An 18,143-nucleotide genomic window follows, 5' to 3' on the forward strand; every position below is an offset into this window, starting at 1 on the left:
TCAAACGGAGTCCAAATGGGATAGAAACTAATGGAGATTTTTTTGGAATATATGTGATTCTTGGGAGGAAGAATCAACGCAAGACGATGCCCGAGGGGGCATGAGGCAGGGGGCACGTCTTGGGCCCTTGTGGCCACCCCGTAAGGTGGTTGATGCCCTTATTTCGCTGCAAGAGAGCTAATATCCGAATAAAGTCGTGTCCAAATTTCAGCCCAATCGGAGTTACGGATCTCCGGGAATTTAAGAAACGGTGAAAGGGCAGAATCTGGAACGCAGAAACAGAGAGAGACAGATCCAATCTCGGAGGGGCTCCCCCCCCCCCCCCCCGCCGCCATGGAGGCCATGGACCAGAGGGGAAACCCTTCTCCCATCTAGGGAGAAGGTCAAGGGAGAAGAAGAAGAAGAAGAAGAAGAAGGGGGGCTGAGGGAGTCCTGGATTAGGGGGTCTCCGGACAGCCGGACTATACCATGAAGATACAAGATTGACGACTTCGTCTCTTGTCCGGATGGGACTTTTACTTGGCGTAGAAGGCAAGCTAGGCAATACGGATATGCATATCTCCTACTTTGTAACCGACCTTGTGTAAACCCTAGCCCCCTCCGGTGTCTATATAAACCAGAGGGTTTTAGTCCGTAGGACAACGGACAATCATACCATAGGCTAGCTTCTAGGGTTTAGCCTCTCTGATCTCGTGGTAGATCAACTCTTGTACTACTCATATTATCAAGAACAATCAAGCAGGACGTAGGGTTTTACCTCCATCAAGAGGGCCCGAACCTAGGTAAACATCGTGTCCCCTGCCTCCTGTTACCATCCGCCTAGACACACAGTTCGGGACCCCCTACCCGAGATCCGCCGGTTTTGACACCGACATTGGTGCTTTCATTGAGAGTTCCACTATGCTGTCGCCGTAAGGAAGGATGCCTCGTCTCGTTGTTAAAAACAACATTACCGCTAGGGGAGCCCTGGCTGTCGGCCAAACTCTCCGGCTAGGCAGTTTCATCATGACCGCCCGTTCGGCTGCTGCACCGACAATGACTTCTTGGGTCATCGAAAACAGCCTCCATGTCGGCTCAGAATTTGTCGGATTTCGGGTTCCGGCAGACCCTTGAGGTTCGAACACTGGGGTGCGCGCGAAGATTTCACCTCCTACCTACCCGCACCCCTCCGCCTCGCTAAGATCTAAGCTACGGAAGGAACAACACAAGAGACACAGGGTTTATACTGGTTCGGGCCACCGTTGTGGTGTAATACCCTACTCCAGTGTGTGGTGTGGTGGATTGCCTCTTGGGCTGATGATGATGAACAATACAAGGAAGAACAGCCTCGCGAGGGTCTGTTCTTGGCTGGGGCGATGAACTGCTAGGAGGAGTTCAGTCACCCTTCTCTCTCTCTCTTCTCGATTGTTTATATTGATCTCCTTCCCCTCTAATTCGATCTCCCCCTCCAACCCTGTGGGTGGCTGGTCCTATTTATAGAGGCCCTGGTCCTCTTCCCAAATATCGAGCGGGAAGGGAGCCAACAATGGCGGGCTAATTTGAAGGGGGACAACTAGTACCAGCTATCCTGACAAAAGTAGTCTTCGCCTGCACAAAGCTCTGGTGGTGACGCTGTCTTGGGCTCCACGATGACCTCCGTCTTGCAGTCCTCCTGGTCTTGGTCTTGTTGCACCGAAATGGCAACCTTTGCATGATGCCTCGGTACTCTGTGGCTGCGCTTGCCCCCTTTGCACCAAAGAGGAAAGGAGGACACTGCGCGGGCTGGCGCCCGCCTGGCGCCCTTGGTCGTCATGGCTTGCGTCACGGGCACCTCATGAGGTACCCCGCCTTGATCTCTCCGCCTCCTCGTGAGCCATCCTGATGAGGCCGTGCCTGAGGAAGCTCCGCGTCATCCGCCCCGCGAGGCTTGGCCCCTCGCGAGGGTCTTGGGTCTGTGTTGGTGAAGATGGGCCGTGCTGGGCCCCCCTTTGAGCCATGCCGCAGGCCGTAGGCAGGCAAGTCTGGGGACCCCCGTTCCCAGAACACCGATAGTAGCCCCCGGGCCCAAGGCGCGCTCGGACTTGGCCGTGCAGGGAGGCGGAAGGGCAAGAGCGAAGCGCCGCGGGCCCTAACAGCCTGCGGCCTTGGGCGCCGCGTGGCAGTTGATTCGACGTGGGCGTCTCCACTTCCCCATGGCGCCTCGGCAACTGCACGGATTGGACAAGTCCCTGCATGCAAAGCGGGTCATAATTACCTGCGATCGTGGGGGCCGTCGGTTGGCCCTCGCCAGCTATAAGTACGGATCGGCGTGCGCCCTTCCAGTTCATCCCCCCTTGCTTCTCCTTCTTCTTCATGGCCCCGTCGAGGAGGTTCTCGGCCGCAGAGAAGGGGAAGGCTCGCCAGGTTGAGCCTGCCTCTCCCCCGCCCAAGCGTGGCCGAGGGCGCCCTCGCAAACATCCTGTGGCCACCACAGCAGCTCCCCGCGGCCGTGGAGACGATTTCCAGCACGGCAACGGGCAGATTGCTGCGGCCGGGGGGTGCGCTCCGGTCGCGCGTCCCCCTAGGCCGTGCTTTCGCGCTGCAGAGGTGCTGCCGGAGTTCGTCGTGTGGTCGGCGGAGCCGACTAGCACCCGGCTTCCACTTCCTCGCTTCCTCCTCGGCGAGCTCCCGGCCGGCGCCCCGGGCGGCCTCTGGCTTCAGGCCGACGGCTGCTGCAGCCGGGCCTCATGGGCTTCACTGGAGGTCTCCGCAACCGGGAGCCTGGCCCTGGCCCGCGGTTGGCAGACGTTTGCCCGCGCACGTGGCCTGAGCCGTCGGTGCACCCTGCACTTCAAGTTTGACGGTGATGCCACCCTCTATGTGAGGGTGTTTGGGGAAGATGGTCGCCGCGCAGGGTGCTGCCCCGAGGACGACGACCGCGGCCGGGAACCCAGCTCCAGCGATGATGGAGAGGACAGCGCTCGCGTGACTGGCGGCGCTCAAGGTTCCCCAAGCTTCTCCGGTTCTTCTTCAGGCGGCGACTCTTCTAGCGGTGGCCGCGATCAGCCTCCACGCCGTCGTATCTGCTTGGGAGGTGGCGGCATGTCCGCCCACTGTCGCGCCCCGGTGAAGCGCGAGAGGGAGTCTGCCTGAGCCCCGGAGGCAGCTCGAGTCTTCCCCGCAGGCCGGTGCGAGGCGAGCTGCGCCTGATTTGTTCTTTCTTTTCCTTTTTCTTGCGTAAAAAGACAGTAGTGTGGAGCCCCGCGGGGGCGTGTTTGGGTTATTGCTGTTAATCATCGTTTTGCTTCCGTAATCGTGCCTTCCGGCTACGTGCCCGCGCGTGGATAGTTCCCGGCCCCAGCCGTGGGGGGGCGACCGACCCAGGCCCTGTGTTCGTGTCGCGGTGCCCGTGGGGCACGGACTGGAGGGGTGCTCCTGTAATGGGCCCAGGTCGCGAACCCTTTGAACGACTAGGACAGGAACACTCACGAGGGCGCTCGACTGCCCCCCCCTCGCGAGGCCTTGCATAAGAGAAACCGAGGCAGGAGAGTGAAAAGTCGAAGAACCACAAGCCAAAGACGGCAACAACTTCAATAAAACTTCGAATGAGAAGGAACAAGCCAACTGCGGAAAGCAAATGAAAAGCCGCGTCCGGAACCTAATCTAGTCTTCGACGTCTTCTCACCAGCGCGGAGCTAAGTGCTGCCACTGGGCGTGGGAGGGAGCCCCAGGGCCTGAGGCCGGCGCTCCTGAGACTCTGGGGCGTGTACAGCCCCAACTCATTATTACGTGAGAGTGTCACGGGCGGCGAGCTTCACAGGCGTTGGCCTTCTTCACAGGCTCCGGGCCTTTTCCAAAATGCGACAGCTTCACAGGCATTCGCCTTCTTCACAGGCTCTGGGCCTTTTCCCAAATGCGACAGCTTTACAGGCATTCGCCTTCTTCATAGGCTCTGGGCCTTTTCCAAAACGCGACAGCTTCACAGGCATTCGCCTTCTTCACAGGCTCTGGGCCTTTTCCAAAACGCGACAGCTTCACAGGCATTCGCCTTCTTCACAGGCTCTGGGCCTTTTCCAAAACGCGACAGCTTCACAGGCATTCGCCTTCTTCACAGGCTCTGGGCCATTTCCAAAACGCGACAGCTTCACAGGCATTCGCCTTCTTCACAGGCTCTGGGCCTTTTTTAGGGGTAGAACCTCCGGAGGTGTTGGATGTTCCATGCGTTCTGAACCGGCACCCCCTCCTGAGTCTCCAAGCGCGCGGAGCCGGGCCTGGAAACATGAACAACTTTGAACGGGCCCTCCCACATGGGAGAGAGCTTGTGCAGCCCCTCCCTGGAGAGGACCCACCTGAGCACGAGGTCTCCTACCTCGAGAGTTCTGGGGCGGATGTTGCGGCAGTGATATTGCCGCAGTGCTTGTTGGTACCTCGCCGCTCGCAGCGCGGCTTCTCGGCGACGTTCCTCCCCCAGCATGAGGTCCATCCCCCGCATGGCATCCTGCTGCGCCTCGTCGAACGCCAGGACCCGCGCGGAGCGACGTCTAACCTCGTGAGGGAGGACAGCTTTGGCTCCGTAGACCAAGAAGAACGGGGTCTCTCCAGTCGGCTTGGTCGTGGTTGTGCGGATGGACCACAACACGGACTGAAGTTCGTCGTACCAACCTCTGCCGCAGGCCTCCAGCTTCTTCTTGAACGTCCTGGTCTTGAGGCCCCTCAGGACCTCTGCGTTGGCTCGCTCGGCCTGGCCGTTGCTTCGGGGGTGCGCCATCGAAGCGTAGCATATCTGCGTTCCAAGGTTAGCACAGTATGTTTTGAAGAGGTTACTGGTGAACTGCGAACCGTTGTCCGTGATGATGCGGTTCGGCACCCCGAACCGGCTCACGATGCCCTTGATGAACTTGACCGCGGAACCCGCGGGAATGGTGCGGACAACCTCTACTTCAGCCCACTTGGTGAACTTGTCCACGGCGACGTAGAGGTAGTGGTAGCCCCCTGGCGCCCAAGGAAACGGACCCAAGATGTCCAGCCCCCAGACTGCGAATGGCCACGAAAGGGGTATAGTCTGCAGGCCTCCTGCTGGTTGATGGATCTGCTTTGCGTGGAACTGGCAGGCCTCACAAGCTTTCACTAGTTCAACGGTGTCATTGAGTGCGGTGGGCCAATAAAACCCACTGCGGAACGCCTTGCCGACGAGGGTCCATGATGATGAATGATGTCCACAGTCTCCGCCGTGTATATCTTCCAGCAGTTCCTTCCCTTGCTCCCTGGAGATGCAGCGCAGGGATACATTGTTTGGTCGCTTCTGGTAGAGCTCTCCATCCTTGATGCAGTATGCCGTGGCCTGGCGTGCCACTCGCTCCGCTTCCTCCTCCTTCTCCGGCAGGGTCCCTTGTGTTAAGTAACTCCGGAGCTCCGTGATCCAGCATCCCTCCTGAGGTTCCATCGTCAGAAGAAGGCGTGCTCCTGAGGCCGGGCCACAGGCCGGAGCTCCTGAGGCAGGTGGCTGGGGGAGCTCCTCCCGAGGCTGAGCCGTGTTTGACAATGACGGCAGGGCTGAGGGCTTGAAGAGCCGCTCCTCGAAAATGCCAGGCTCCTGAGGTAACCGCCTGGACACCCGTTTGGCAATGTCGTCGGCCTCCTGATTGGTGCCACGGGGCACATGCTGCAACCCCAACCCCCAGAACTGCTTCTCCATCCTGCGGACCTCCGCAAGGTAGGCTTCCATGTGCTCATCTTTCGGCTCGTACACCTTGTTGGAGAAATTGACAAGGAGCTGTGAATCGCCCTTGATGGTTAGGCGTTTCACCCCCAGGGCTGCTGCGGCCTTCAAGCCCGCTATTAAACCTTCATACTCCGCTATGTTTTTGGAGACCTTTTCACCTTGCTGGAAACAGAGCTGCACAGCGTAGTAGAGCTTGTCCTGAGTGGGCGATATAAGCACCGCCCCAGCCCTAGCGCCATGCCTGGAGAACGCCCCATCGAAGTACATGACCCAGCCTTCTGGCGCCTCACTTCCCGGGGAGAGGGACCGATCCTCGTTGGCCTTGAGGCCTGGTGCCTCCGTCCATTCTGCCACAAAATCCACCAATGCTGCTCCCTTGATGACTCTGGTCATGCTGAATTCGAGCTGAAACACTTGCAGTTCTATGTTCCACTCAGCGACCCTTCCAGCTGAGTTAGGGCTCCTGAGCACTCTTTCCAGGGGGTATGACGAGATAACCTTGATGGGGTGACCCTGAAAATAGTGCCGCAGCTTGCGCGAGGCCACCAGTAGCGCGAGGAGGAGTTTCTGAGGCATGGGGTACCGTGCCCTCGCATCCCGCAACACCATGCCAACGAAGTACACTGGGTGCTCAACGAGGTTGGGTGCGTCAGTGCTGGCGGCTCCCTTCGGAGACCATGGCGCCTCTTGAGGCGATGAGGCCTCCTGAGGCTGGCCATTTGGGAGAGGGGCCTCTTCCGCCTCCGGTGCACTCCTCTGCGGCGGCTGATCCTCCTCAGTCGCGGTGGCGGTTTCTGTGGGCCTTCCTTGTTCCTGTTTTGCCTTGTCCCGGGCTGCTGCTGCGGTTTTGATTCGACGCTCCTCTCTAACCGCCACCAGGGCTGCGCTGGCGGAGTAGGGAGTGGCGGCGAGGTAAAGCACCAGGGGCTCTTGAGGGCGCGGAGCCACCATGACCGGTGGGCTGGTCAGGTATCTCTTGAGATCCTGGAACGCCTTGTCGGCCTCTTTAGTCCACTCAAAGGGCCCCTTTTTCTTCATTAGCTGGAAGAAGGGCAGCGCTCGTTCCCCCAACTTGGAGATGAAGCGCCCTAGCGCGGTCACGCGCCTAGTGAGCTTCTGCATTTCTCTGAGGGTCTTTGGCGGGCTCATGTCTTCCACCACCTTGACCTTTTCCGGGTTAGCCTCGATGCCTCGGTGGGACACGAGGAAACCCAAGAGCTTGCCCGAGGGGACTCCGAACACACACTTCTTTGGGTTGAGCCGTAGGTTCACTGCGTTGAGGCTCGCGAAGGTTTCCTCCAGGTCTTGTATCAGGGTCCTGGCCTCCCGAGACTTTACCACAATGTCATCGACGTAAGCTTCAACATTCTTCCCGAGTTGCGGGCCCAAGGTGATGTGCATCAGCCGCTGAAAGGTCGCCCCTGCGTTACGCAGCCCGAATGGCATGCATGTGTAGCAGTACACCCCACACGGGGTTAGGAATGCTGTCTTTTCGACGTCTTCTACCGCCATCTTGATCTGGTGATACCCAGAGAAGGCATCCAAGAAGCATAGCAGGTCGCATTCCGCGGTGGAATCGACGATCTGGTCGATGCGGGGGAGCGGGAACGGATCTTGCGGGCATGCTTTGTTGAGGTTGGTGAAGTCGACACACATGCGCTCCTTCCCTCCCTTCTTTGGCACAACGACAGGGTTGGCGAACCAATCCGGGTATCGGACCTCGCGAATGACCCCAGCGGCTTCTAATTTGCGGGTCTCTTGGACGATGAAGGCCTGCTTTTCTGTGGACTGCCGCTTGGCCTTTTTCTTCACAGGGTGCACGTTGGGGCACACGTTGAGGTGATGCTCGATTACACTCCTAGGGATCCCTGCCAACTGGTCAGGCTCCCAAGCGAATACCTTCTTGTTTGCACGCAGGAACCCGACCAGGGCCTCCTCCTGCTCGGGTTCGAGGTTGGCGCCTATGGTGAAAGTGGCGTTGGTGGACCCGTCCTCCTCGACGGGTATCTGCTTGGTTTCTGCCTTGTCTTGGGTGAACAACTGTTTCTTCTTGGCGGGTGCAGCCCCCTTGGGCTCGGGGGTCTCCAAGTCGGCGGGCTGTGCTGACGCCGCCATCTTGAAGGCGAGCTTGAGCACCCGCAGCGCGTCTCTGGTGTCCCTGTGCACAGTGAGGACACCGCTGCTCCCGGGCATCTTCATGAGGTTGTACGCCGGGTGCGTCGCGGCCATGAACTGGGCCAGCGCTGGGTAGCCGAGGATGGCGTTTTAGGGGAGGCCGATGGGGGCGATGTCGAAGTCGACCAGCTCCGTGCGGAAGTTGTTGTAGGTGCCGAAGGTTACTGGGAGCCGGATCTGTCCCAAGGAGCTGGATGATCCGCCCCCAACGCCTGAGAAGGGCCGACTGGGTTGCAGCCGTTCCAAGGGTATGCAGAGGAGGTTGAAGGCCTCGACCGAGAGCATGCTGAGGCCCGCACCGCCATCGATGAGAGTTCTGGTGACGGCCACCTGGTAGATGGTGGGGGTGCACAGCATGGGGAGCGCACCCGAGCAGGCCGAGTTGGAGGGGTGGTCCTCCGAGCTGAAGGTCAGGCCGGCCTTGGGCGCCGCACGGTCCGGGAGAGCCCCCTGCCGCGTGGAAGCGGCGCTGACCCGGCGGATGAACGGCTTGACATGGTGACTTGTAGGCGGCGCCTGCGAGCCGCCCAGGAGGGCCACGACGACCGGGGGTGTTGGTGTAGCGCGATGGGCGGGGAAGAGGCTACGGGGCTCTTCCCAAGAGGCCATGGAGGCTGCCGGCAGGTGGAGCAGCCATGTGCGCGGAGCGCCGGTGAGGGCCATGGGGAGCCAGTTGGCCATGACCCTATCGTCACCTCCAGCTTCGAGGAGGGCCTCCTCGCTCGCCAGCAAGAAGGTCAGTGGATCTGTCGCGCCGCCGTAGTGCGGCGGCGTCGTTGGCTTGAACTTGTCCTGCCACCGTACCCGTTGCAGGGCTGGGGCCAGGGCTCGGAGCCCCCTGGCCCCCGTGCTGGCACCGTCGGCCGGAGCGGGCGACGCGCTACTCATTGCGAGGCAGGCCGTGGCGGTGGCGGAAGGGAAAACTCCGGTGCACCCCTACCTGGCGCGCCAGATGTCAGATTTCGGGTTCCGGCAGACCCTTAAGGTTCGAACACTGGGGTGCGCGTGGAGATTTCGCCTCCTACCTACCTGCACCCCTCCGCCTCGCTAAGATCTAAGCTACGGAAGGAACAACACAAGAGACACAGGGTTTATACTGGTTCGGGCCACCGTTGTGGTGTAATACCCTACTCCAGTGTGTGGTGTGGTGGATTGCCTCTTGGGCTGATGATGATGAACAATACAAGGAAGAACAGCCTCGCGAGGGTCTGTTCTTGGCTGGGGCGATGAACTGCTAGGAGGAGTTCAGTCACCCTTCTCTCTCTCTCTTCTCGATTGTTTATCTCGATCTCCTTCCCCTCTGATTCGATCTCCCCCTCCAACCCTGTGGGTGGCTGGTCCTATTTATAGAGGCCCTGGTCCTCTTCCCAAATATCGAGTGGGAAGGGAGCCAACAATGGTGGGCTAATTTGAAGGGGGACAACTAGTACCAGCTATCCTGACAAAAGTAGTCTTCGCCTGCACAAAGCTCTGGTGGTGACGCCGTCTTGGGCTCCACGATGACCTCCGTCTTGCAGTCCTCCTGGTCTTGGTCTTATTGCACCGAAATGGCAACCTTTGCCTGATGCCTCGGTACTCCGCGGCTGCGCTTTCCCGCTTTGCACCAAAGAGGAAAGGAGGACACTGCGCGGGCTCGCGCCCGCCTGGCGCCCATGGTCGTCATGGCTTGCGTCACGGGCACCTCATAAGGTACCCCGCCTTGATCTCTCCGCCTCCTCGTGAGCCAGCCTGATGAGGCTGTGCCTGAGGAAGCTCCGCGTCGTCCACCCCGCAAGGCTTGGCCCCTCGCGAGGGTCTTGGGTCTGTGTTGGTGAAGATGGGCCGTGCTGGGCCCCCCTTTGAGCCACGCCGCAGGCAGGCAAGTCTGGGGACCCCCGTTCCCAGAACACCGATAGAATTCGCCGAGCAGATGGATCCAATGGATCTCTCTTCCCTAAACGAGCTCTTGGATCGCATCACCGCCTTGGGAGTCGCTACGGACTATGATCGGATTGGGCTTAAACCCGATCAAAGGGAGATTAACTCTCCACCGGTCACCCATCATATTGCGGTGGTGGAGGAACAATGCGGCGATTCTTCCTCTATCTTGAGGACTAACTATGTTCGGATTCCTGAGATCTCCGAGCCGGATACCCGTTTACGGGAGGACATCACCCAAGCCCTGAACCTAGAGTCAGGCAGCGGGCCAGACTTATCGGGCAACATCCCAGAATCCGAACTTCCAAGATTGGAAACTCCTCGGCCCCTGGGTCTCAGAGCGGGTAAGGGTTCGGACTCAAATCCACCCACCCACCCAGACATAAACGATCTTTCCCACATCAGGCAAGAGCCCCATGAAACAGTACATCATTATTGAGCCAGATTCCTCCCTGTGATGAACAAGGTTAAGGACTGTCGCGAGGAAGACGCAGTCTCATTTTTCTGCAATAATTGCACGGACAAGGGAATCCTTAACGCCTTAAGTCGCCGTGACATATCACGCTTCGCTGACTTGGCGTCCATAGTACGAAAGTACTGTGCGATGGAAAGCACCTGGAAAACTAAAATGAAATTTTGGGATAATCCGGCTCCAAATATACACCCAGTCCGAAGTAAAAGGGTGCACTATCATAAGACACCCGGGTTAATTACAAAGAAACAAAAACCCTCTACAGGGCGTGGAACCGTATTGGAGGGATGGCTCAAAGGACCCTGCAAAATTCATAGTACAATGGATACCATACCAACACACAACCTTAGAGCATGTTGGGTACTCCGGCAAGTGGCCAAAAGTGGTGAGGATCTTCTCATCCCAGATGCCACAGAGCACCATCCCGGGGATAACAATACGGTATTAACAGTCTCTGAAACCTTCGCATCAAATAATAGGCGCAAGCGAACACTCCGCAGCCTTGCCGAAATCTGCCACGTGGCATCAATAAATCCATGGAGTGACACGGCTATTACCTTCAATGCCAGTGACAAACCTAAATTCCGAACAGCCCGAGCACCAGCTGCACTGGTCCTCAGTCCAATTGTGGACGGCTTTCGACTAACCAAAGTACTCATGGACGGCGACAGTGGATTGAACCTCATCTATGAGGAAACTCTTCAAAAAATGGAAATAGACTGGAACCGCATTGAGCAAAGCAGCACAACCTTCAGAGGAATCATCCCCAGCCGGGAAGCACGCTGTGCTGGGAAAATCACACTAGATGTGGTATTCGGCACGGCGGAGAACTATAGGTCCGAAGAAATTACATTCCAAGTGGCCCCGTTCAGTAGTGGATACCACACCCTTTTAGGGCGGGAGGCGTTCACGATCTTCCAAGCCATACCCCATTATGGCTACATGAAGCTCAAAATGCCTGGGCCCAACGAAATCATCACTCTTGCTAGTGATCCGGACACAACACTCCGCGCCGAAAACAAAACAGTCGCATTGGCCCTCGAGGCATTATCCGAAGCCCTTTCGGCCGAGGAATTAACTGCGCTACGCTCCACAGTGGACAGGGACGACATGATACTTGACAAGAGATCCAAGTCCACCTCTTTTAAACCAGCAGATGAAATAGTCAAATTCCAAGTCCACCCAACGGACCCTACAAAAACAGCCTCCATCGGGGCACAGTTAAACCCCGCCATGGACGCCGCACTACAAGAGTTCCTGCGCGAGAATTGGGACATATTCGCCTGGCACCCCTCAGACATGCCAGGAATCCCACACAAGCTGGCCGAGCACAGCCTCAATATTCTAAAGGGATTCAAGCCAGTCAAGCAGACTCTTCGGCGTTTCTCTGAACCTAAGAGACAAGCTATGGGAGAGGAACTAGCCAAGTTATTGGAGGCCGGATTCATTAGAGAAATAAAACACCCGGACTGGCTAGCAAACCTGGTGATGATACCAAAGAAGGACAAATCCTGGCGCCTATGTGTCGATTTCATGGACCTCAACAAGGCTTGCCCAAAGGATCCCTTCCCCCTCCCTCGCATTGATCAAATTATCGATGCTACCGCAGGACACGATTCATTGTGTTTCCTCGACGCATACTCCGGCTACCACCAACTCAAGATGGTGGAGTCCGACCAAGCCGCAACGGCATTTATCACACCATACGGCACCTTCTGTTTCAACACAATGCCTTTTGGGCTCAAAAACGCCGGCGCAACATATCAACGCATGATTTAGACATCTCTGGAGAAACAGATCGGCAAAACAGTAGAGGCATACGTAGATGATGTGGTCGTCAAAACCAAACACGTTGACTCGCTAATAGACGACTTGAGGCTCACATTCGATAACCTCCGAACATACGACATCAAGCTCAATCCGGAAAAATGCGTTTTCGGCGTACCAGCCGGAAAGCTCCTGGGTTTCATTGTCTCCAGTAGAGGAATTGAAGCAAATCCGGCCAAAATCCGAGCTCTGTCACAGTTGGCTATCCCAACGGACCTCAAACAAAAACCAGAAATTAACCGGATGTGTGGCAGCTCTAAGCCGTTTTATCTCCCACTTAGGAGAAAAGGCATTACCCCTTTATCGCCTCCTTCGGCGCACCGAACACTTCGAGTGGATGGACGCTGCCACAGCCGGATTGGAAGAAATAAAAGCCATACTGGCAACCAACCCAATCCTGGCCGCGCCAAACATCGGTGAACCAATGATGTTGTACATTGCGGCAACTCATCAGGTTGTAAGCGCAGTGCTCGTCGTCGAACGAGAAGCGGACGGACATAAATTCCCCCTTCAAAAGCCGGTATATTATGTATCCACTGTCCTCACTCCATGCAAATCACGGTACCCACATTATCAAAAGATAGCCCATGCGGTATTCATGGCATCCCGGAAGCTGCGACACTACTTTCAAGAGTGTTCAATTACAGTAGCCTCGGAAGTGCCACTTAATGATATTATAAACAACCGTGACGCCACGGGCCGGATTGCCAAATGGGCCATTGAGCTCCTCCCGTTCGACATAACATACAAACCCCGGCAAGCCATTAAATCGCAAGTATTGGACGACTTTGTCGCCGAATGGACGAAAGCCGAACTCCCTAAAGAGTACGACGCATACTCCAATTGGATCATGCACTTCGACGGCTCCAAAATGCTGGCAGGTCTGGGGGCTGGCGTCGTCCTGACGTCCCCAACTAGAGATACAGTTCAATACGTACTACAGATACTATATACAGACTCCAACAACGCAGCCGAATACGAAGCCCTGTTACATGGTCTTCGGATGGCAGTTTCCATGGGCATTCAACGCCTGGAGGCGCATGGGGATTCGACCTTGCAATATCCCAAATAAATGGAGACTTCGATGCCAAGGATCCGAAGATGGCGGCCTATCGCAACGCCGTCCTAAAGATGTCAGCTCGGTTCGAGTGGCTCGAATTTCACCATGTGGCTCGGGAAAACAATCAGGCGGCGGATATCCTCGCCCGCATCGGTGCAAAACGCGATGCGATCCCCCCAACATCTTTTTGGAAAGGTTGTTCAAGCCATCCGTGGTATGGGAAGGGGATACCGGTAACAATAGTCTGGACCCGACCAAAATGCTCGATACCGAACACTCTGACATAATCGGAGGCTCTGCCACTAAAATAACACCTTCAGCCCACGTAATAATGGCCATCATCGCCCCGTGGACAGAACCATTCCTGGCCTACCTAACTAGGCAGGAACTTCCCGAGGACCAAAATGAGGCACGCTGCATAGTGCGGCGATCTAAAGCCTACAGGGTCCATGAGGAAGAGCTGTATAAAAAAAGCACTACCAGAGTCCTTCAAAGGTGCATCTCCGAAGAGGAAGGGCAGAAACTTTTGGCAGAAATTCACGCCGGACTCGGCGGCCACCACGCCGCAGCCCGGGCCCTTGTAAGCAAGGCCTTCCATACAGGTTTTTATTGGCCGACGACATGGGTAGATGCACAGGACTTGGTCCAACACTGCGTCGGTTGCCAGCTTTTTGCAAACCAAAGCCACATGCCACCCACCGCCCTCCAAACAATCCCCATTACCTGGCCCTTCGCGGTCTGGGGGCTTGACATGGTTGGACCCCTTAAAGGGGGAACCCATAAGAAAAAATACTTACTGGTCATGGTGGATAAATTCACCAAATGGATAGAAGCCAAACCTGTTAAAATGACCGAATCTGGACCGGTGATAGACTTCATATCCGGGGTTGTACACCGTTATGGCGTCCCCCACAGCATCATCACTGACAATGGCATGAACTTTACGGCCGACGAGGTAAAACTCTGGTGCAGCAACATGGGCATCAAGCTCGATTATGCTTCTGTCTATCACCCACAAACCAACGACCAAGTTGAGCGAGCAAATGGTCTTATCATGAGCGGCATCAAACCCTGATTAGTGCGGTCTTTAAAGGAGTCTAACACGCACTGGGTAGAGGAGCTCGACTCCATACTCTGGGGCTGCGGACCACGCTGAATCGTACTACCGGATACACACCCTTCTTTATGGTGTACGGCGCAGAGGCGGTTCTGCCATGCGACATAATTCATGACTCACCTCAAGTGCGCATGTATGAAGAAAGAGAAGCCGAGCTCGATCGGCAGGACACTCTGGACACCCTGGAAGAGGAGCGCGACGTGGCAAAAGCCCTTTCCGCATTCTATCAGCAACAGGCTCGAAGATACCAAAGCAGAGAAGTACGAGCCAAAACTTATAACGTTGGCGAGCTAGTTCTATGCCTGCCAGAGAAGAAAAAGACCAAGCTCGAGCCCAAGTGGGAAGGTCCCTTCATTATTGACCAAGTTCTGACCGGTGGAGCGTACCGTCTGCGGGATGCATCGAATAATCGACTTGAGCTGAACCCATGGAACGCAGCCAGGCTTCGAATATTCTACGCCTAGTGTCGGACTCTATGTTCGTCTCCTTCCGCTGTCCATTTTTCGCATATACATTATTTTTCTTTTTTCTCTTTCTTTCTTTTATTCTTTCTCAAGGCCTTCAAGGGCCAACTTGTGCCTTGCTTGCACACTATTGACTTGCTAACCGCGCTCATTATACCTCGGGGCTTCTTACACAGAAGCTTAATTATTTATCTGGGATTCATGCCCCGCACATGTGTTATTCTTCCGCATGTACCCTTTCTTCGCCATTATATGCATCGATATGACTTAAGTTTTGGCCAAGCTGGGTTGCCTGGCTCTTGTATTTATGCCCTACGTTCCCGTTAATTCGGCTAGGGCATAAGGGGAGCACCTCTGCGATTGTTACTGCCGGGTCAGCCGGATGTGTACCTCTGACTGGGTGAAACCGAAAGCTAGCGTTCTTAAGGGAATATTCGGTTGGTGAACAAAAGATGATTTTTATTTATTTTCCATATGTGCCCCCCAGATGTTTTTGCTTGCCTTTCCTCTCGCAGTCCGGACATGCCCTTTAGGGCATGCGTACCCAGGAAAAGGAACCCTTAACGGAACTATTCTCCCTGGAAGATGTTTCTTACTACCCATGTAATATAACATAACTAGTTGGGTACTTGTCTGTTCAAGCACTAATGACCCCTACGCCTGGTTTGCACGCATACCCTGGTTCTTATATAACTGAGCGGGTATTCGGATACACTCCGGACTATCGGGTCCCGAGGTTGAAGCGAAAAGGTCCGCCATGACAAATGATTTACAATCCAGCTAGAAGGCATTATACATGTAACTTTAATTACATAGTCATGTAGACTGACTAAATTCCTCTTCTATACCATCCAACAGGCTGTCTAGCCTACAATCCTGTTGGGAACACTTTGCGGCTAATTCTACTTGCCCATACACTAAGCTAACGGGGATCTCTTTCCCATCGGGCCCCACAGGTCTGACCTCGGCCATGTGGTTTGGGTCAGCCTTGGTATACCGCGTCTTCACCATGGCTCAGGCTTCCCTGGCACCTTGATGGCAGGCCGATATCTTCCATAATCAGAAGCGCCGCCGTGCTCCCTTGAGCTTCTCCGCAAGCTCTCCAATGCCTGCTGGTAGGGAGACGGATGGCCACAAGGCCTGGGTAATACCTTGCATCACTTGCCGAACTTGTTCGTGCAGTTGTGAGAGCTCGGGTAGAAGATCACCCGCAGACCCAGGCATCTCCTCCATGGGACGACCCGTCAGCATACCTGCAGACATAACTCTGTTAGACGGCTTCTCCGCCGCACCCTTTTAAGGGTTCGTTCAAGCACTTACTGAAAATGCCGCGTCGAAGCCACTTATTCTCCTTCTCGGAGTCCGCAAGCTGAGCTCGAACATCTTTCAGTTCCACGCTCAGCTTGGTATTGGCATCTTGGAGATTGTTTTTCTCCCGCCTGACCTTAGTCAGCACGCGTTCGCCAGCCTTTAGCTGTCGTACGACATGCTGGTCCTCCGGATTCTCTCCGGAGTCATCTGCAATATCTATTGTTAGATCTGCTGCCATGCCACACGCTATATGGTACCTATCATTCTTTGAAACAAATGTTACCAGCTGGGGACTTTTCAGGTTCCTTCAATGCGGCAACCGCGGCCCGAAGTTGGGTCTTGCATTCCTCCAGCTCCTGTGACAGTCGAGTATTCTTCTCTGTAAGAACCTGCACAATAAATGATCCTTAAATCAGTTGTGCCAACTGTTTCAAGTCTTAGGGGCTACTGATACATATAATCGTTAGATTTTCTTACCCGTACATCCCTTAAATATTGGTCTGTGGCTTTGGCTAGACCATTTTGAGCAGCACGGAGGTACGCATCTCCAGAATTGAAGGCATCAAATGCCTCTGGTGAGAAGCAAGCGTCACGGAGTACGGCCCGGCGACGCCTATGATTCATGGTGCTCTCCACTTCTGAATTTGTAGCAGATAGTCTATCTGCATCCTCTGTAGGAGGAGTATCCGGCGTCCGCCCCATGTCGGCTTCCGCCTCTATGTCCGGCCCTGGAGCCCGACTGGTGGAAGCATGATCGGCAGCCTCGCCGAACATATTCCGGCGAGCGTTTTTTCTATTAAAGAAACATGGACGTCATTACATTTCGAGAAAGACAATAACCATGGAGCGGGTTTTTTTGTCATACCTCTGTGCCGGCGTCTCCGTCCTGACCGCCTTCCTTTTTGGCCTACCCGGCCTCGGTGCCTCTTGTTGGCGAGTTGCCGCGAGTTCGGCACGGCGTTCCAAATGCCTTTCCTGTAAAACACCATATGTATATGGTAAGTGAAGTGTCTAAAAGGGGATCCTAGTTTTTGGAGTTGGGATTTTGGTTTTTCTTACGTGCGACGCAGGGAGCAGTCCGGGATAGTCGGCCGTAATGGCCACCATGGCGTCATCACAACTTAATTGATAGAACTGCCGGTCTATCAGCTCCACGAATATGTCCGGATCTTCTTCGAGTCCGGGCCCGAGGGCCCGATCAGGGTCCTCTGGTTGTGGAGATGGGCTGTTGACCTCCCTTATGGCTTTTCGCAGTTCCTGCCATAAAATGGCAAGGTGAGTACCTACGACAAAGAATGCGGGAAGAATGGGAGTAAGGAGATATAACTCACCCATCTTGGAGGGTTGTACATGGAGAATCCATCCCGTGGCTTGATGCGGATGAACTCCTCTTCCTCTCCCTTGAACAACTTGGACAAATTTTTTGCTAAAGCAATAGCGTTGTCCGGACCCTTACGCCTGCAACGGGTGGCATCATCTTCCCCGTTAAAACACCACAGGGGGTGCCCTCGATATTGAAGTGGCTGCACTCCCTGCATTATACATATTGACATAACCTCGATTACTGTCAATCCTGATTGAGCTAGCGCTTTAATCCGGTTCATCAGGTAAAGGACTTCTCCGTTGTCTTCCTCCTGGGGGCTCCGTGGGCGCCAACTTCGGCGTTTCTTCAGAGGAGCATTGTTGAACTCAGGAAGACCCCGCCGAATAGGGTCCGGAAGGGGGACGTCCTCCATATAAAACCATTCCGAAGGCCAGTCTTCGGACGTCTTCTTCGGCGTACCGGACAGGTATCCGGTTTCGGCGATGCGCCATATTTCGGCTCCGCCCACTTGATAAAGTGACCCCTTCTGTGTGCGAGGGATGAGGCAAAATAACCTTTTCCACAGCTCGAAATGAGCCTCGCAGCCCAGGAATAACTCGCAAAGGGCAACATAGCCGACGATGTGTAATATAGAAGCAGAGGTGAAATTATGCAGTTGGAGGCCGTAAAACTCCAGGAGCCCATGGAGGAATGGATGAATCAGAAATCCGAGTCCCCTTAATAAGTAAGGAACAAGGCACACCCGCTCCCCCGTAGAGGGGCTGGGGAAGCTCTCCGCTTGCTCCCCGCCATTGTA

Source organism: Triticum urartu, chromosome 3A (genome assembly GCF_056163025.1).
Source record: "Triticum urartu cultivar PI428250 chromosome 3A, HENAU_Tu73, whole genome shotgun sequence".
Classification (NCBI taxonomy): domain Eukaryota; kingdom Viridiplantae; phylum Streptophyta; class Magnoliopsida; order Poales; family Poaceae; genus Triticum; species Triticum urartu.